Below are 22,255 nucleotides of genomic sequence, written 5' to 3'. Positions count from 1 at the left end.
AATGGAGTTCCAAAGGGAGGGGGAAAGAAGAGGGCAAAGATGCAATATTTGAAGAATTAATGGCTGAGAATATTGTAGAACTGATGAGATACCTATCCATGCATTTAGGAACTCTGACAAATCCCAAGTTCAATAAATAAAAAGAGAAATCAACTCATAGACAAATTAAAGTGAAACTGAAAACACCCAATAAGGGAAGAAACATCTTAAAAGTAGCAAAAAGGGGAAGGAGGGGCAAAACGGCGGAAGAGTAGGGTCCCCAAGTCACCTGTCCCCACCACATTACCTAGAAAACCTTCAAACCATCCTGAAAATCTACGGATTCGGCCTGAGATTTAAAGAGAGACCAGCTGGAACGCTACAGGGAGAAGAGTTCGCGCCTCTAGCAAGGTAGGAAGACGGGGAAAAAGAAATAAAGACACAAAAGGCCTCCAAGGGGGAGGGGCCCGCGAGGAGCCGGGCTGAGGCCGGGGCGAGTGTCCCCAGGACAGGAGAGCCCCGTCCCGGAGGAGCAGGAGCTGCACCGACCTTCCCCGCGGAAAGGGGCCCGCAGGGAGGTGGTGCAGGACCCAGGAGAGCGGGGATGCCCTCGGGCTCCCGGGGACACTAACAGGCACCTGCGCCCCGGGAGATGCCCCGAGCTCCCTAAGGGCTGCAGCGCTCGGCGGGACCCAGAGCAGCTCGGAGGGGCTCGGGCGGCGGCTCCGCGGAGGGGGCTGCGGGGCGGGAGCGAATCCAACAGCGCAGGCCCCGGGGCACAGGGCGCCGGGACACAGCCCAGGATCCGGCCTCCCCCGGGACAGGCAGAGGCCGGGAGGGCCCAGGACAGCGAGGACGCTCCTGCCCCGAGCTGAGCAGATCAGCGGCCCCCTCCGCGGACAAAAAGACATTAAAGGCATTCAAATTGGCAAAGGAGAAGTCAAACTCTCCCTCTTTGCAGATGACATGACACTGTACATAGAAAACCCAAAAGCCTCCACCCCAAGATTGCTAGAACTCATACAGCAATTCGGCAGTGTGGCAGGATACAAAATCAATGCCCAGAAGTCAGTAGCATTTCTATACACTAACAATGAGACTGAAGAAAGAGAAATTAAGGAGTCAATCCCATTTACAATTGCACCCAAAAGCATAAGATACCTAGGGATAAACCTAACCAAAGACGTAAAGGGTCCATACCTAAAAACTACAGAACACTTCTGAAAGAAATTGAGGAAGACACAAAGAGATGGAAAAATATTCCATGCTCATGGATTGGGAGAAATAATATTGTGAAAATGTCAATGTTACCCAGGGCAATTTACACGTTTAATGCAATCCCTATCAAAATACCACGGACTTTCCTCAGAGAGTTAGAACAAATTATTTTAAGATTTGTGTGGAGTCAGGAAATACCCCGAATAGCCAGGGGAATTTTAAAAAAGAAAACCATAGCGGGGGGCATCACAATGCCAGATTTCAGGTTGTACTACAAAGCTGTGGTCATCAAGACAGTGTGGTACTGGCACAAAAACAGACACAGATCAATGGAACAGAATAGAGAACCCAGAAGTGGACCCTCAACTTTATGGTCAACTAATATTCGATAAAGGAGGAAAGACTCTCCACTGGAAGAAAGACAGTCTCTTCAATAAATGGTGCTGGGAAAATTGGACGTCCACGTGCAGAAGAATGAAACTAGACCACTCTCTTGCACCAGACACAAAGGTAAACTCAAAATGGATGAAAGATCTAAATATGAGACAAGATTCCGTCAAAATCCTAGAGGAGAACACAGGCAACACCCTTTTTAAATTCTGTCTCAGTAACTTCTTGCAAGACACATCCACAAAGGCAAAAGAAACAAAAGCAAAAATGAACTATTGGGACTTCATCAAGATAAGAAGCTTTTGCACAGCAAAAGATACAGTCAACAAAACTCAAAGACAACCTACAGAATGGGGGAATATATTTGCAAATGACGTATCAGATAAAAGGCTAATTTCCAAGATCTATAAAGAACTTATGAAACTCAACACCAATTACACAAACAATCCAATCATGAAATGGGCAAAAGACATGAAGAGAAATCTCACAGAGGAAGACATGGACATGGCCAACAAGCACATGAGAAAATGCTCCGCATCACTTGCCATCAGGAAAATACAAATCAAAACCACAATGAGGTCCCACCTCACACCAGTGAGAATGGGGAAAATTAACAAGGCAGGAAACCACAAATGTTGGAGAGGATGTGGAGAAAGGGGAACCCTCCTGCACTGTTGGTGGGAATGTGAACTGGTGCAGCCACTCTGGAAAACTGTGTGGAGGTTCCTCAAAGAGTTAAAAATAGACCTGCCCTACGACCCAGCAATTGCACTACTGGGGATTTACCCCAAAGATACAGATGCAATGAAACCTGCACCCCTGATGTTTATAGCAGCAATTTCCACAATAGCCAAACTGTGGAAGGAGCCTCGGTGTCCATCGAAAGATGATGGATAAAGAAGCTGTGGTCTATGTATACAATGGAATATTCCTCAGCCATTAGAAACGACAAATACCCACCATTTGCTTCGATGTGGATGGAACTGGAGGGTATTATGCTGAGTGCAGTAAGTCAATTGGAGAAGGACAAACAGTGTATGTTCTCATTCATTTGGGGAATATAAATAATGGTGAAAGGGAATATAAAGGAAGGGAGAAGAAATGTGTGGGAAATATCAGGAAGGGAGACAGAACATAAAGACTCCTAACTCTGGGAAACAAACTAGGGGCGGTGGAAGGGGAGGAGGGAGGGGGGTGGAGGGGAATGGGTGACGGGCACTGAGGGGGACACTTGACGGGATGAGCACTGGGTGATATTCTGTATGTTGGTAAATTGAACACCAATAAAAATTAATTTATTTAAAAAAATAAAAATAAAAAAGAAATAAAAAAAAGAAAAAAAAAAGAAGATGTGGTCTATGTATACAATGGAATATTCCTCAACCATTAGAAATGACAAATACCCACCATTTGCTTCAACGTGGATGGAACTAGAGGGTATTATGCTGAGTGAAATAAGTCAATCGGAGTAGGACAAACATTATATGTTCTCATTCATTTGGGGAATATAAATAATAGTGAAAGGGAATAGAAGGGAAGGGAGAAGAAATGTGTGGGAAATATCAGAAAGGGAGACAGAACATGAAGACTCCTAACTCTGGGAAACGAACTAGGGGTGGTGGAAGGGGAGGAGGGCAGGGGTGGGGGTGACTGGGTGGCAGGGCACTGAGGGGGGCACTTGACAGGATGAGCACTGGGTGTTATTCTGTATGTTGGCAAATTGAACACCAATAAAATTTAAATTTATTATTAAAAATAGTAGCAAGAGGGGGAAAATTCTAATTGTAAAATATTAGACTTATAAGAGCAAAAACAGAAATCAGAATAGAATGGAAAATCTTCAATATGCTGAAAGAAAATAGCTGCCCAACTAGAATGATGTTTCCAGTGAAAACACATTTTAATAATAAGTCCAATTTCAGAAAACAAAAGGCTGAGAAAAATTCACTCTTAGTAGACTCTCATTCAGGAATATCTAAATGATGAGTTTCTGATGAAGGAGAGTAATTCCAGATAGACAAAGAAATGAAGGTAAAGAAGTAGTACATAAGTAGGCAAATAAAAATGCACATAGACTATATAAAATAATAATATCTAATAGAGTTAGAAAACAGACATAAAATACAGAACAATATAAAAGAAATTAGTAAAATTATAAGGTTAAGGTGTTTTGAGATCATTATATTATCCATGAGGAAGATAAAGGAATTGATTCACTATAATTTGGTTAAGTTAAAAATACATATTATAAGTTCTGGGCAAATATTAAGAGAAATGCAAACAGAATGTGCAACTTCTAAAAAAAGTAGAGAAAAATAACACAATTCAAAAGACTGAAATAATTCTGTGCATTTCAAGTAGAAATCAGCAAAGGCACATCTCCATATATTTATAAATTAAGTAACAATATACAATACCCATGCATTGGAGATGAAATATGGATGGAAATCAGATATTTTGAACTGGATGATTTTTAAAATACCCTCAATGAAAACTTGTGGGATACTGCTAAAGCATTACTTAGGGGAACAATTTATAGTCCTAAATTCTGGAAAGAAAACCAAACACTAGAAAAGAAAGCCCTGTCACTAATAAATTAAGCATCTCTCTTAAGAAGTTAGAAAGTGAACAGAAAAATAAAGCCAAATTAAGTATAAGGAAGAATATAAAAGGCGAAGAGCAACAATTAAGAAAATACAGAGAAGCAATTAATAAAATAACAGAGAAGACCACTAAAGGAAGAGTTTGTTTTTTTTTTTAAGTTTAAGACTAATAAAAATCTTTATAGATTATACGGGATAGCTATAGAAACCTATTCTTCTTCTTTCTGGGCGCACCCCTCCATAACATTTCCCAATGCCCCTAAATGGTTGTGGCCGTGTAACAGTTCCAGTTGTGGAACATGAGCAACAGTGACACACACCATTCTCACCCTGCCTGTTGAGCCCTCCAACGTGTGGCCTTCCATACACTTTCCTAGCATGGTGTAGGCAAGCAAGACAGCCTTGGAAACCTCATTGTGAAGATGACAGAGCCAAAGATAGAAAAGGTCTAGCATCCTTGAGTCATCACTTAGAGGACAGCCACTGCTGACTAAGAGCACCTATTTGGAGAAATAAACTTCTGAAATATCACATTGTTGGTTGTTGTTATAGAAACCAGGAATACCTTAATGCAGCCACAAACTTTTGAAAAGACTTAAGGGAGAAGTGGAGACGCACATAATAAATATGAGGAATGAAAAAGATGGTTCCATTATATATGTTGCAGGCCTTTAAAAACATTACTAAGAAGGTTGATGGAGAAAAAGCCAATTACTTTGAACAGTTAAATGAAACTGCACATTCTCAGAAAATACAATTTAACAAAACTGGACTCAACATTGTTAAGGTGTCAATTTTTCCTAAATTGTTCTGTATGGTAAATGTAGTACCAATCAGGATTCTAGCAGGCTTTTTGTAGAAACTATAATGTAATTCTGAAATTTACACAGAAATGCAATTTTCTGGAATAGCTAAAACAATCTTGAAAACAGGAAACAAAACTAGGGTACTATACAGGCTGATTTCCAGACTTTCAAGACTAAAGCTACAGTAAGCAAGACAATCAGTGTAAGAATGCTAGATTGATGAGACCAAATAGAGACAAGGAATTAAACAATATGTACCCACAAAGAGATCATTTTGTTGGTGCCTTTTCATTGGGAAAAGGATAGTCTTTTCAACAAAGAATGTTGGGCACATTATAGATCCACATAGAAAAAAATAACAGCAAAAAATAACTTAGCAAAAAAAAGTAGAAATTGTGAATAGCTCAATAACCATTAAAGGAATTGAATCAGTGCTAAAATATTTTTTCTAAAAAGGAAGCTTCCTAACAATTTTTACCAAATATTCAAGAAATGAGTAATAAAAATTTTATACAATCTTTTTCAGAATTTTAAAAAAATGTAACACCTGTCAGTTCATTTTATAGGGTTAATACATCTTTGATATCAAAACCTAAAACACTAATGAGCTTGAAAAATTACCTACCAGTCTCATATATGAACAAAAATGCAAAAATCTAAAACAAAGTATCATTATACCAAATCCAGCAATATAGGAAGAAACAAAACCATAATTACCAGGTTTGGTCAATACAAAGTTTGTACTTTCAAAAATATAGTACCTCATTTTATTTTCCTCTCTAGTGCTGTAAGATGATGGATTTTGTCCTCATATTACTGGTAAAACTGAAGAGGGCCTAGAAAGGCCAAGGCTTTTCCCGGTCAGGACAGATCCCGGGGACAGTCCTCAGTCTGCAATCAAATGCTGCTCCATAGGAGGCAGCAGGGCTTGGTTTTGAGAACCCCTAGGCACTTCCAGTTGGTCCTGGAAAAACAGGTATACGCATCCTAGTTCATCAAGAATATTTCTTGAATCTCTCTACCACTGTGGGGATTTGGAGACATTGCCTGGCATTACGGTTACCTGTTCTCTCTAGCTAAATGGTTTGTATCTTCCAACAATGGACAGCTCAGAAAAGATAAGCAATCTGCCTTTTACTCCTTAAAGTAACAAAATTCATGCCAAAAACCGCATATTAGGTGCATTGTTAATAATGTCAGCTAATACTTTTGACTGCTTTTATGTGCTTTTGATCATAATCACCTTTCAGGTAGGTATTATAAACATCCCCATTTTACAAAGGAATCCACTGAGGCACAGAGAATTTGAGTAATTTACATGATGTTATGTAGCTAGTAAATGGCAAAACCAGTAATCTAACAATCGCAGTCAGGTTCCAGAGTGTGCTCTTTAACCATTAACTAAATTAAACTGAGTTTCTCTGAATGCTCTTCTGTCTATTCATTTGCCACTACTTACATTTCTCCACCCTCAGCTCATTTCCTGTCTCCTTCAAAAAGCCTTTCTAAACTATTTAGTGAAAACATTTCCAAAACATTTTCAAAATTCTTACACCACTTTTTGCCTTCACAATATAAAATAACATTGTAATATGTCAGTATAAGGGGACATAATGATGACAATGATGATGATGGTGATAATGAACCTTAGTATTTGTTGAACACTTATTTATGTGCTACCCACTATTCTATGGATTTTACATGAATTAACTCATTTAATTCTCATGAATATCCTGGAAACATACAGTATTATTCCATATTTTGTGGAATATGGATATATACAATATGAGGGGTCTGAGACTCAGAAGGTTAAACAATTTACCCAAAGCCACATGGTTAGCGGCAGAACCATTGCTAGCCCACACCCTCTGCCTGCAGAGAACTAGGATGTTGAGGCCTTTCAGAAAACCAACCTGCCCACTCTTTCAGACACCTCAGAGAAGAAGCCCCAGATACACAGTCATTTCACAGCATGCTGCCTCTGCCTGGCTCATCCCTGTCTCCCGTAGTTACACGTGGGTGCTACTGTCAGCTCTGTGACTGGGTTAGAGCCAGGAGAGTAACACTTGCCTCTGGTTTCCCCAGGTCTGAACAACTGAGATAACTCAATAACCACTAAAGGAACTGAATCAGTGGAATTGAATCAACCCACGCAGGAAATTTAGAAAAGTTAACACTATAGTATTTTCGATGAGAGAGAAGAAGAAAAGAGGCATTTGAAAAATCCATGATACCTTTGAGTTGGACTTTTTTTTCCCATAAGAAAAAAGATTTGTTTAATTTTAAGTGACTGCCTACCATTCTGCTCCAGCATTCCAAAGAATAGAAGAGGGAGTTCTGGCATCCCTAAAGACTTCAGGGCACTTTCATAATTCAGGGAGTGCCTACTCACCTGAATGTGTTTTGAATCAACAGGAAAACAGAGAAAACACAGGGAGCCCCCAGCCCCAAGTCCCATAAGCCTCCTTCTTAAGCCCCGTACCTACCTCATTTCAGTGCAACAAATATTAGCTGTCTAGGCATTGGCAACACAAAAATGAATGAGATTTCTGAAATCTCAAATCAGTTCAATCCTGAAATCTCACTCAAATCTTATAGGGAAGACAGACATGCACCAGACAATTCTGAGGCATGAACACAGGCAGCCATCAGGGAAAGCATAAAGGTTCTAGCATCTTGCTCTTGAAAGGTCTTAATTTCTCAATGGTATTCTGGAAAAATGACTCTTAGAGTTGGAGGTAGAGAAGGAATAAAAGAAGTGTTTACCACCTTGTGGGGTGAGAGGCAGTTAGGTAATGAAACCTTGGGCTAAAGAGGGAAGTCAAGTCCAAATAAGTTAAAGCCCAAAATAAATTAAAATAAAACATAAACTAAAATATAGAAAAACAAAAGTCCCAGGTAGAATGTCTAGCCCTATTTAAGACCTCCCCCAACCCCACCGTGGGGACCGTGGCAAATAATGTGGGTGGAGGAGGAGCTTCTCCATGCAGTGCAACCTGAGGAATCAGGACAATTGCTCCCTATGCTCCTAAGGAACATGGCCCTCTTGGTTGCGCCAGCAGAAATTTAATTTTCTATCTGATTTATTTTAAAACGTGAACACCTGTGGGAGAGCATGCATGTGAGATATCATTCCCTTGTTCTGTATTAGTGGCATTTTGTCTTGGAATTGGAAGCCTCCGGGAGCAGGCTGCAGATCTAAGGACAAGAAGCAATAAGAGGACTGAGGATGAGGGGACAACCCTCTCCTCCTAAGGCCTGGCCTGACCACTTACTACCTCTGCCCATTCTGTCATGAATGATCTCCTCTTTGGGCTGGGCAGTGAGCTCTCCTTCTCACTGGCCATTCTCTATATTCAACTCATAATGCTATCTTTGACCCCTCCACCCTAGTCACTCCTGACTCCCATGGATCCTACCTGTGTACCAGCTACCTGGACAAACCAGAGAAGAGGGTGTTTCTTTTGCCAGCTAGCTCAGCCTTGGCCTCAAACCAACCCCTTTTGGCCCAGGTAGCTCTCTTACAGCACACCTGCTCCAAGCAGATTCTCCCCATGCAGACTCTCACCACTTGTACTCTGCATCACTTTTTCCTCCTTATCTCCAACCCACTTCCACTCAAGGGCCACACTCCAAGTGTAGAGACTCTGACCCATAATTACCTCTCCCTCTTCAGAATCTCTGTAGCATTCACTATGGCAAAAGCCTTGGAAAAGAGGATACCTTCCAAAGACAACTCATGCACAACTGTAGTCTCTCAGTTTGATGAATTCCAAACCAGTAAAGCAAAAGCCCAATCTCTAAAGTCACTTAACCTTGAATATCATATATCTGGACTGTGCTGCCCACAACTACTTTTACTGAAGCAATATACGTCTATTTTACATGCCCTTATCCCTTCAAGATTTTGGTTCCTAACTTACCACTAACTCTCCCCAATGCCAATCTTGTCCTAATTCTTGGAAATTTCAATATACTTCTAGAAAATTCTTTGTGTCAAGCTCTGTGTTTAGTGCTTTACAAATACTATTTTATTTTATCTTCACAACTCATTTGTCAAAGGAGGAAAATGAGAATTGGGGCAAGTAAGCAATCTGCCTAATTCCCCACAACTATTTAGTGAAGGTGAGCAGCTCATATCATAAAGCCTATGGTCTTGACTGCTATGCTGTGTTGCCTTGCACTGGTAGAACATGTACCTTTTCTTGGAAGGAGTTGAGAATAGGTAACTCAAATGGAAGAGGGAGTTTGGGGTTTTCTTTTACTTCTATAACGGTTCCTGGTCTGCTTTCATATCTCCAATGCAAGCTATTGCCTTCTATTGTTAGTTAATTCCTTCAATTATGTGGAAACTTACTGACTTAAAGACCCATAATCTAAGGCAGAACTAGTTTTGCTGGCAGATAAACATATATACAAATCCCAGTTCCACCCATCAATGTTTCACAATTTCTGGATAAATTCAGAAAATTACACATTTTTCTTCCAGAGTGTTAGTTTCTGAGGCAACAGAGGGCTGTGCTGAAGAGCACATGTTATGGGATCTAGCCAATCCAGATTCAAATCCTAGATGTGCCACCAGCCATAACCCTGAACAAATTATTAAGTCTCAAGTTTCTCATTTTTCAAAAGGCCATTCAGGTAGTTATGAGAAGTAAATGCAATAGTGTATTTAAAGCCTGTGTTAAGAAACTCTGTGCAGTTGGTGCTCAATCTTACCTGATAGGCTCTGAGGATTAGATAAATTAACTCTCAGAAAATGCTAGTTTTTTTCCATCATTCCTTTTCACTGTACTTCTCTCCCCATTGACCTCACCCATATATATTATACTTTGGCAATATCCAACTATTCAGCATTGCTCAACATACCTTTGTCCAAGCTTGTTCCTCTACCTGAAAATTCCTTCCCCCCCCCATGCTGCCTAACCTGAACCTCTTTTAATGTCCAACTCAAAAACCACTTTCTCTCTTATGTGTTCCCAAAATACCTGAAAGGTTACCGTGTACCTATTGTCAGATCAATGTTTATGTTTATCCTGTGAATACTTGTTAACAGCCTGTGAGCTCCCTGAGGATGGGAACCACGTTTTATTTCTCTTTGTATCATTAGTTCCATGTATATTTCCTGGCACCTACTAAATTCTCTTCAATTCACCTGAAACACAGAGGAATGAAAACACTATTGAGTGTTTTCCACAATAGACCCTAAATTTCTCTGCACATAGTTACTGAGTAATCCAAGAATAATCCATCTCATTTCTCAGGGTTGTATTTGCAGCAAGTAACTTTGAGAGATGGAATAATGTTTCCTTCCAGGCCAAAGAGCAGGCTTGCTATAAAGGAAGTGACTGCCTATGCTCAGTGATTCTCAGTTGTAACACAAATTCATTGCTTGCAAAGCACTCTCTGTATTGACTCTATAGGACTTGAAGGAGTCAAGAATTTCCACAGACATGATGCTGTTCCAGCTTGCTGTGCCATGAGCATCATTTCTTCTTCCAGGATCCATGAGGGAGTAATAGGTTAATTTATTATCTCAGTGGTCAGCAAACTACGGCCTGTGGATCTAGTCTAGCACATGATCTGTTTCTGTACAGTCTACAGCCTACAAGCTAAGAACGGCTTTTATATTTGTAAAGGGTTATAGTAAAAATGAAGAACATGTGACAGAGACATTATATTGCCCACAAGGCCTAAAAATATTTACAATCTCACTCTTAAAAGGAAATGTTTGCTAGCCACCATATTATCTTATAAGGAGGATAAAATTAAATCTGAGTTCTCAACAGTTCCACTCAGTTCAGCACATTGGACTTTCAAAAGTAGTTTGGAAAAGTCTCAAAAGAAAAAAAAAAGCAAATCATGAGAAAAGGCAGAAATCTGATTTCTAGAATTACTACATTATAATAACCAAATGCCCAACTTTGACCAAAAATCACAAGGCATTTGATTCGACATAGAAACTGGTTCGTTCAAAGGAAGAAAATGCATTGAAAGACACTATCCTTGAGGAATCCCAGGCATCAATTTTACTAAACAAAAGGCTTAACTACACTCTGAAATAAGGGAAAACATAGCCAAAGAAATAAAGGAAATCAGGAAAGCAATATGTAAACAAAATTAGAATATCGATAAAGAAATAGAAATTACAAAAATGACCCAAACAAAATTATGGAGCTGGAAAATACAATACCTGGGATAAAAAATTCACAAAAGAAGTTGACCTGCACAATTAAGCAAACAGAAGAATCAGTGAAAATAAAGATAGAATGCTTGAAATTATTGAATCTTAAGGGCACAAACAAAAAAGAATTAAGAAAAATAAACAGAGCCTACAGGATTTGTGAGACACCATCATTTGTGGGACAACACACACATTTTGAGAGTCCCAGGAGGAGAATACAAAGAAAAAGAGAAAGAAATATTATTTGAAAAAATAATGGCCATACTTTCCAAATTTGATGAAGCATCTGAATCTATAAATCTTAAAAGCTCAGTAAACTCCAAGTAGTTTAAACATAAAGAGACCCACACTAAGACAAACTATAATCAAATTGTTGAATGTCAAATATAAAGAATCTTGAAAGCAGCAAGGGAGAAGTGATTTATCATGTACCAAAGACTTCTAATAAGATTATCAGCCATTTACAGAGACTCTGGACCAGAGACAGTATATTTAAAGTGTTGAAAGAGAGACACTATAAATGAATAATTTTATATATGGCAAAGTTGAACTTCACAAGTGAGGGAGAAATTAGGCATACTTATAGAAAAAAAATTGATGGACTTCAATACTGCTAGACATATCTTACAGAAATAATTAACAGAATGCTTCAGGTTAAAATAAGAGGAAACTATACATTAACCCAAAATCACATGAAGAGGGACGCCTGGGTGGCTCAGCGGTTGAGCGTCTGCCTTTGGCTCAGGGCGTGATCCTGGAGTCCCGGGATCGAGTTCTGCATCGGGCTCCCTGCACGGAGCCTGCTTCTCCTTCTGCCTAGGTCTCTGCCCCTCTCTCTATGTCTCTCATGAATAAATAAATTAAATCTTAAAAAAAAACACAAGAAGATATAAAGATCTCCAATAAAGGTAAACATATGAGTGTAACAGTATTATTGTAATCCTAGTTTGTAATTTGTATTTTAATTTTCTACGAGTTTAAAAGACAAAAGCATAAAAATAGTTAAAATCAGTATTACCAGACACAGAATGTATAAATATGTAATTTGTGACACCAAAACATAAAGAGGGTAGAGAGAGCACTACTGGAGTCAGTCCCAATTAGATAAATATAACTATAGGGTATTATGGGTAATCTCCATTTAGCCATACAGAAAAAATCCATAGAGTAGCCACAAATGGAAATGAGAAGGGAATCAAAATGTGTCACTATAAAAAAAGCAATTAAACACAAAAAAAGTAATGAAGGAAATGAAAAACAAAAAGGTTACAAGACATACAAAAAATAAACATCAAAATGGCAAAAATAAGACTCTCCTTGTCAGAAATTTAAATGTAATGGCTTAGACTTTCCAATCAAGAGGCACTGAATGGCAAAATTGGTTAAAAAACAACAATAACTCCATAATCCAACTGTATGATGTCTACAAGAGACTCATTTAAGACTGAAAGTCACAAATAGGGTGAATGTGAAAGGATGGAAAAATGTATTCCATGCAAATACTAACCAAAGGAGAGCTAAGGTGACTACTAATTTAGATAAAATAGACTTTAAGTAAAGAACTGCTACAAAAACAAAAATATTAGAGATTGATAAAAGGATCAATCCACCAAGAAAATATAACAATTTTAACATATATGCATCAAGTATCAGGACCCTAAATCTATGAAGCAGACATTATAGATTTGAAGGGAGAAATGGGGACATTGAATAATGAAGACTTCAAAACATCACTTTTAATATGGTAGAACCAATGGGAGATCAATAAGGAAATAGAGGACTTGAACAAAACCATAGACTAATTAAACACAACAGAAATATACTGAACATCCAAGAACAGCAGAATACGTATTTTCTCAAGTACACATAGAAAATTCTCCAAGATGGACTGTATGTTATATCACAAAATGAGTGAATACATTTTATAAAAGTTTTCAATCATAAAAAATATTCATGTCTATCACAGTAGATAAAAATCAATAACAACAACTAGATTTACAAATATGGGGAAATTAAACAACACATTCTTTTTTCTTTTTAGATTTTATTTATTTATTAATATTATTTATATTGTTTATTTATATTATTTATTTGAGAGAGATAGAGAGCATGAGCATAGTGATGGAGAAGCAGGGGCTTGATCCCAGGACCCCTAGATCATGACCTGAGCTAAAGACTGATGCTTAACTAACTGAGCCACCCAGGTGCCCCTAAACCACACATTCTTAACCAATGGGTCAAAGAAGAAATCAGAAGGGAAATTAGAGAACACAAGCAGTCTCCACTTATAATGGTTCAACTTATAATTTTTCAAGGGTATGATGGTGCAAAAGTGATATGCAGTCAGTAGAAACCATACTTTAATGTTTGAATTTTGATCTTTTCTTGATCTCTTTATATGTGATACTATTAATACTCTTGTGATGCTGGAGAGTGGCACCCAGTCACAGCTCCCAGTCAGCCCTGTGATCATGAGGGTAAACAACCAATATAATTAGAAATATTCTGTACCCATACAACTATGGTTTTCATTTTCAGTTAAGTGATCAAGAAATTATATGAGATATTTGACACTTTGTTATAAAAGAGACTTTATGTTAGATGATTTTGCCTAAATGTACACTAATGTAAGTGTTCTAAGCATATTTAAGGTAGTGTAGGCTAAGCTACAATGCTCAGTAGGTTAGGTATATTAAATGTCTTTTTGAATTATGGTACTTCCTTTGTTTTTTAAAAGTTTTAATTTTAATTCTAGTTAGTTAACATATAGTATTTTATTACTTTCAGGTGTACAATTCAACACTTCCATACATCGCCCTGTGTGCTCATCATGACAAGTGCACTCCTTAATCTTCATCACTTATTTAACCCATCCCCCTACCTCTCCCCTCTGGTAACTATCAGTTTGTTCTCTATAATTAAGGGTCTGTTTCTTGATTTCTCTCTCTCTCTCTCTCTCTCTCTCTCTTAAATTTTCCTCCTCACTTTTTTTCTCAAATTCCACATTTGAGTGAAATAATATGGTATTTATCTTTCTTTGACTTATTTTGCTTAGCAGTATACTCTCTAACTTCATCCATGTTGTTGCAAATGGTAATATTTCATTCATTTTTATGGCTGAATAATTTTCCAATGTGTATGTGTGCGTGTATATATGTGTGTGTGTATATATGTATACATGTATATATCACAACATCTTTATCCATTCATCAATCAATGGGCACTTGGGCTGCTTCTGTATCTTAGCTATTGTAAATAATGTTGATATAAACATAGGGATGTATGTATCCTTTGAGTGTTCTTGTATTCTTTGGGTAAACACCCAGTAGTGTAATTTCTGGATCATAAGGTAGTTCTATTTGTAATGTTTCTATTTTTAATGTTTCTATTTTTAATGTTTGAGGAACCTCCATACTGTTTTCCACAGTGGGTGCACAAGTTTGTATTCCCACCAACAGGGCAAGAGCATTCTCCTTTCTCCTTGCCAATACCTGTTGTTTCTTGTGTTGTTAATTTTAAGCCATTCTGACATATGTGAAGAGATATCTCATTGTAGTTCTGATTTGCATTTCCCTAATGATAAGTGATGTATCTTCTCATGTATCTGTGATCATCTGTATGTCTTCTTTGGAAAAGAATCCATTTTTCAATTGGATTATTTGGATTTTGGGGGTGTTGAATTTTATAAGCTCTTCATGTATTTTGGATACTAACCCTTTGTTGAATATGTCATTCACAAAAATCTTCTTCCATTTAAATTATGATACTTCCAGCTTATGATGGGTTTATTGGGATATAACCCTATTTTAAGTTGAGAACGATCTGTGTACATTGAGACAAATGAAAGCAAAAACACAAAATACCTAAATCTATGAGATATAGAGAAAGCAATGATACGAAGGGAATTTATAGCTATAAATGTACACATGAAAAAAAGTATTAAGTCAATAACCTAATTTCATGTCTTAAGAAAAAGAAAAGCAAATTAAACCCAAAACTGGCAGAGGGATTAAGATTCATATTACTAAAATCAGAAATAAAAACAAAACACTACTACTGAGGTTACAGAAATAAAAAGAATGTGATTTTTTATATTAACATATTAGTTAAACTAAATGAAGCAAATTCCTAAAAACACACAATGCACCAAAACTGAATCAAGAAAAGTAAAACATCTGAGTAGACTTATAACTAGTAAAGAGATTAAATCAGTAGTCACAGCCTTCTAACAACAACAAAAAGCTAAAACAAAATGGCTTTACTAGTGAAGAGTACCAAACATTTCAAGAAGAATAAACACAAATCCTTTTCAAACTTTTCAAAATACTGAAGAGGAGGAAACACACCCTAACTCATTCTATGAAGCCAGAAGTACCTTGACACTCAAACCAGACAGATAATACAAGAGAACTACAGACCAATATTCCTTATAAATGTTGTAAAAACCTTCAATAAAATACTAGCCAAGTGAATTCAGCAGCATATTAAAAAGACTGTGTATCGTGACCAAATGAAATTTATCCCCAGAATATAATAATGATTCAAGTGAAAACTGATTCAGTAAAATCAATTATTAGAATGAAGGGGAAAGAACATATGATCATCTCAACCAATGCAGAAAGAGTATTTGACAAAATTCAATATCCCTTCTTCATAAAAAAATAAAACAAACTCAATAAACCAGGAATATAAGGAAACTTCCTAAAGATGATGTGAAAAACCCAGATGTAACATCATACTCAGTGGTCAAAGATTAAAATTATTTCCCCCAAGATAGAAACAAAATAGAGATTCCCATTTTCTACATCTTCTATTCAACATAGTTCTGGAAATCCCTGCAAGAGCAAATCGGCAAGAAGAAAAAATAAAAGGGATTAATATTGAAAAGGGAGAAATAAAATTATCTTTGTTTACACATAATACGACTTTATATATTCCAAATACACATGCACACACACAGAACCATTAACACTAATAAACAAATTGGCAGTTCAACAAAAAATAAACCAATATTGTGGGATACAAAATTAACACAAAAAACTCAATTGCTTTTCTATGCACTAATAATGAAAAATCCAAAACAAAACTAAGGGAACAATTCTATTTAAAATATCAAGAAAAAGATTAAAATACTTAGGAATAAGCTTGACCAATGGAATGAAAGGTTAGTACAGTGGAAACTATATAACACTGCTGAAAGAAATTAAAGAAAGTGCCAATAAATGACATCTTATGTTCATAGACTAGAAGACTGAATATTCTTAAGATGACAAAACTACCTAAAATGATCTCCGGATACAATTAAAACCCAATCCTATCCTGATTGGGTTTTCCTATCAAAACCCAATGACTTCTTTTTGAAGAAATAGAAAAAACTATTCTAAAATTTCTATGAACTATCAAGGGACTCCAAATAGCCAAATAATCTTGAACAACAACAACAAAAGAGAACAAAGTTGGAGGTTTAGTCAGGCTGAAATGTTATTACTGAGATGCAAAAAAAAAAAAAAATGGAGGCTCTAACAAGGATAAACAAGGCAGAAAAGTGAGCGATACATAGAAAACAAAATGATGGAGAATAAAGAAGATGAGAAAAAGAAAATCAACTACTTGATCATGAAGGGAGACTTCAAGAAAATGATATCATAAAGTGAGATAAGATTCAAATAGGTGTCCCAGAAGATGAAGAGAGGGAAAGACAGGGGCAGAGGTTTATTTGAACATATTATAGCAGAGAACTTCCCTACCCTGGGGAAGGAAACAGGCATTCAAATCTAGGAGGCACAGAGAACAAAATCAATAAAAATAGGTCAACACCACAACATGTAATAGTGAAACTGCCACATTTCAAAGATAAAGAGAAAATCCTGAAAGCAGTTGGGGACAAGGGGTCCTTAACCTACAAGGATAGACACCTAAGGCTAGTAGCACACCTGTCTACAGAGACCTGGTAGGCCAGAAAGGACTGGCATGATATATTCAATGTATCAAATGGGAAAATATGCAGCCAAGAGTACTTTATCCAGCAAGGCTGTCATTCAGAATATAGAAGGAGAGATGAAGAGTCTCCAAGATAAGCAAAAACAAAAAGAATTTGTGAATGCTAAACCAGCCCCTGCAAGAAATATTAAAGAGGATCTTTTGAGTGAAGAGAGAGCCCAAAAGTAACAAAGACCAGAAAAGAACAGAGATAATCTATAGAAATAGTAAATTTACAGGTAATACAATGGCACTAAATTCATATCTTTCAATAGTTACTCTGAATGGAAATGGACTAAATACACCAAATAAAAGACACAGGGTATCAGATTGGATTTAAAAAATGAGATCTATCAATATGCTGTCTAAAAGAAACTGATTTTAGATCCAAAGACACCTTCAGCCTGAAAGTGAGGGTGTGGAGAACTATGTATCATGCTAATGGACATCAAAAGAAAGCTGGAGTAGCCATCCTTATATCAGACAAAATAGATTTTAAACCAAAGACTGTAATAAGGGGTGAAGGATACTATATCATAAGAGGGTATATCCAACAAGAAAATCTAACAATTGGGGTACCTGGGTGACTCAGTGGTTGAGTGTCTGCCTTTGGCTCAAGTCATGTGATTCTGGGGATCTTGGAATTAAGTCCTGCATCAGGCTCCCTGCCGGGAACCTGCTCGTCCCTCTGCCTCTTTGTGTGTCTCTCATCAATAAATAAATAAAATCTTTAAAAAAAGAAAATCTAACAAATGTAACTATTTATGCCCCCAACTTGAGACAGCCAAATATATAAGCCAATTAATAACAACAGTAAAGAAACTTGTTGATAATAATACAATAACAGTAGGGGACTTAAACACCCCACTCCCAGCAATGCACAGATCATGTAAGCAAAAGATTAACAAGGAAACAAGGGTTTTGAAAGACACACTGGACCAAATGGACTTCACAGATATATTCAGAATATTTCATCCTAAAGTAACAGAATACACATTCTTCTCAAGTGCACATGGAACATTCTCCAGAACAGATCCCATACTGGATCACAAATCAGGTCAGAACCAAAAACGACTAAGATCATACCATGTATATTTTCAGACCACAGTGCTTTAAAACTTGAAATCAACCAGAAGAAAATGTTGGAAGGACCAGAAATACATGGAGGTAAAAGAGCATCCTACCAAAGAATGAATGGGTCAGCCAGGAAATTAAAGAAAAATTAAAAAATAAATGGAAGAAAAAATACACGGAAGCAAATGAAAATGAAAACACAAAAGTTCAAAACCTTTGGAATGCAGCAAAGGTAGTCTTAAAAGGGAAGTATATAGCAATACAGGCCTTTATCATGAAACAAGAAAGGTTTCAACCACACAACCTCATCTTACACTTAAAGGAGATGGAAAAAGAACAGCAAAGAAAGCCTAAATCCAGCAGGAGAAAAGAAATAATAAAGATTAGAACAGAAATCAGTGACATAGAAGTAAAAAAGACTCAGAAGAACAGATCAATGCAACTAGGAGCTGGTTCTTCGAAAGAATTAATAAGGTCAATAAACCCCTAGCCAGACTTATCAACAAGATAAGATGAAGGACCCAAATAAATAAAATCATGAATGAAAGAAGAGAGATCACAACCAACACTGAAGAAACACAAACAATTATAAGAGAATACTATGAGCAATTATATGCCCACAAATTTGGCATTCTGGAAGAAACAGATGCATGTAAACATGTAAAGTACCAAATGGAAACAAGAAGGAATAGAACACCTGAAAAGACTCATAACCAGCAATCAAATTGAAGCAGTAATCAAAAATCTCCCAACAAACAAGACTCCAGGGCTGGATGGCTTCCCAAAGGAATTCAACCAAACATTTATTTTTTTAAAGATTTTTATTTATTTATTCACAAGAGATACAGAGAGAGCAAGAGAGAGAGCAGAGACACAGGCAGAGGGAGAAGTAGGCTCCATGCAGGGAGCCTGATGTGGGATTCGATCCTGGGACTCCAGGATCACCTCTGGGCCAAAGGCAGGCTTTAAACCATTGAGCCACCCAGGGATCCCTCAACCAAACATTTAAAGAAGAATTAATATCTATTCTTCTGAAACTGTTCCAAAAAAATAGAAATGGAAGAAAAACTCCCGAATTCATTCTATGAGGCCAAAATTACCTTGATCCCCAAACCAGACAAAGAGTTGTTTAATATCCATAAAACAATCAATGTGACACATCACATTAGTAAAAGAAAGGACAAGAACCATATGATCCTCTCAATAGATGCAGAAAAAAGCATTTGACAAAATACAGCATCCTTTCCTCATAAAAACTCTCTGCAGGGATCCCTGGGTGGCGCAGCGGTTTAGTGCCTGCCTTTGGCCCAGGGCGTGATCCTGGAGACCCGGGATCGAATCCCACATCGGGCTCCCGGTGCATGGAGCCTGCTTCTCCCTCTGCCTATGTCTCTGCCTCTCTCTCTCTCTCTGTGTGACTATCATAAATAAAAGGCATTCACATTGGCAAAGAAGAAGTCAAACTCTCCCTTTTCAAAGATGACTCGATACTGTATATAGAAAACCCAAAAGACTCCACCCCGATTGCTAGAACTCATACAGCAATTCAGTAAAGTGGCAGTATACAAAAATCACTGCCCAGAAATCAGTTGCATTTCTATACACTGAGACCGAAGAAAGAGAAATTAAGGAATCAATCCCATTTACAGTTGCACCCAAACCCATAAGATAGCTAGGAATAAACCTAACCAAAGTGGTAACAGATCTGTATTCTGAAAACTATAGAACACTCATAATAAACAATCCTAAAATTTGTATTGTACCTTTAAAGAACCCAAATAGCCAAAGTAATCCTGAAAAAGAAAACCAAAGCAGGAGGCATCACAATGCCAGACTTTAGGCTATATTACAAAGTTGTGATCATCAAGACAGTATGGTACCGGCATTAAAACAGACACATAGATCAATGGAACAGAATAGAGAACCCAGAAATTGGCCCTCAATTCTTTGTTCATCTAATTTTTGACAAAGCAGGGAAGAATATCCACTGGAAAAAGTCACTTTAACAGTGGAATATTGCTCAGCCATCAAAAAAGAATGAAATCTTGCCACTTGCAAGGATGTGGATAGAACTAGGGGGTATTGTGCCAAGCAAAATAAGTTAGAGAAAGACAAATATCTCATGGTTTCACTCATATGTGGAAGTTAAGGAACAAAACAGATGAACAGGAGAAAGCAAGGAAAAATAAAATAATATGAAAATAGAGGGGGAGGCAAATCATAAGAGATACTTAATTCTAGGAAACAAACTGAAAGTTGCGGGAGGGGTGGTGGGTGGGGCAAGGAGGTAATTGAGTGATGGACATTAAGAAGGGCACTTGGTGTACTGAGCACTGGGTGTTATGTGCAACTGCTGAATCACGAAATTCTACCCCTGAAACTAATAATACAGTATATATTAACTAAATTGAATTTAAATAAACAATTTAAAAAATAATTTAAAAAAAGAATAGGACAATCCAAACACTTGAAAAATAAAACAACACATGTCTAAATAATCCAAGGCCAAAGAGGAAGTTTCAAGGAAAAAGTAAAAAAAAATATTAACCAAATGAAGATGCAGCATATAATAGATTGTGGGACACAGCTAAAGTCATGCTGAGAGGGAAATTTATAGCACTAAATGAACATATTAGGAAAAAAGAAAGTCTCAATTTATTACCTACATTACATATCAAGAACTTAGTTAAAGAATAGCAAAATAAGTTTAAAGTAAGTAGGTAAATAAATAGTAATGAGCAGTAATCAATGAAGTAGAAAACAAAAACAAAGAAAATCAATGAAATAAAGAGCTGATCAAAAAGTCAATATAATTGACCAAGCTCTAACTGGACTGACAAAGAAAAATGAGGAAGATACACATTATTGATATCAAGAATGAAACAGGGGATCCTGCAGGTTTTAAAAAGATAAGAATACTACCAATAATTCTATACGTATAAATTTGAGAACTTAGATGAAATGGACCCATTGATTAAAAGACACTACTATACAACCTAGCAATTGCACTTTTGGGCCTTTTTTCCAGAGAAATGAAAATTTACATTTACACAAAAACCTGTAAATTAATGCTCATAGCAACTTTATTCACAATAGTTCAAAATCAAAATGACTTAACATTCACAGTAGATCAAAACTGGAAATGGCCTGGATTTCCTTGAACAAGTAAATAGTAAGACAAACCAGTACATCCATCCAATGAAATACCAGCCATTGCACACACAGCTTGGGTGCATTTGCAGAGAATTATGCTAAGTGAAAAAATCCAAACCTAAAGTATTACATACTGTATGAATCTACTTGTATAATATTCTTGGTTATTTTTTAAAGGTTTTTATCCAAGTTCCAATTAGTTAACATACAGTGTAATATTAGTTTCAGGAGTACAATATAGTGACTCGACTTTTCCATACAACACCCAGTGTTCATCACAAGTGCTTCCTTAACCCCCATCACCTATTTCACCCATCCCTCCACCCAACTCCCCTCTGATAACCATCAGTGTGTTTTTTATAATTAAGAGTCTGTTTCTTGGTTTGCCTTTCTCTTTTTCCTTTTATTCATTTGGTTTCTTAAATTCCTCATGAGTGAAATCATATGGCATTTGTCTTTCTGTGACTTAGTTCACTTAGCATAATACTCTCTAGCTCTAACCATGTTACTGCAAATAGCAAGATATACAACATTCCTTTTTAAAAAAATACGGAACACTTCAGGAATTTATGTGTCATTTTTGCACATGCTAATCTCTGTATCATTCCAATTTTAAGAGATGTGCTGCTGAAGTAAGCACTATAATATTCTTAAAATGACAAAATTATAGAGATGGAGAACAGATTAGTGCTTATCAGTGGTTAAAGATGGGGGCATGAGTGTAGCTATAAAGAAGCAACATGAGAGATCCTTATGGTGACAGAAGTATTGGGTGTCCTGATGGTATAAATGTCAACATCCTGGTTGTGATATTGTGCTATAGTTTTACAAAATGCTGTCACTGGGGGAAAGTGGGTGAAAGGCACATG

The 22,255-nt window shown here is 37.1% G+C and overlaps 2 pseudogenes; both read right to left on the bottom strand.

The window, feature by feature from the left end:
* Positions 1 to 8,652, bottom strand: part of LOC121482100 — a 31,506-nt pseudogene extending 22,854 nt beyond the window's left edge.
* A 13,277-nt stretch (positions 8,653 to 21,929) lies between these two features.
* Positions 21,930 to 22,026, bottom strand: LOC121482209 (annotated as a pseudogene).
* Positions 22,027 to 22,255: the final 229 nt, after the last annotated feature.

This window comes from Vulpes lagopus, chromosome 24 (genome assembly GCF_018345385.1).
Source record: "Vulpes lagopus strain Blue_001 chromosome 24, ASM1834538v1, whole genome shotgun sequence".
Taxonomy (NCBI): domain Eukaryota; kingdom Metazoa; phylum Chordata; class Mammalia; order Carnivora; family Canidae; genus Vulpes; species Vulpes lagopus.
The sequence above is the reverse complement of the archived record's forward strand: the minus strand, read 5'-3'. Positions and strand labels throughout refer to the sequence as shown.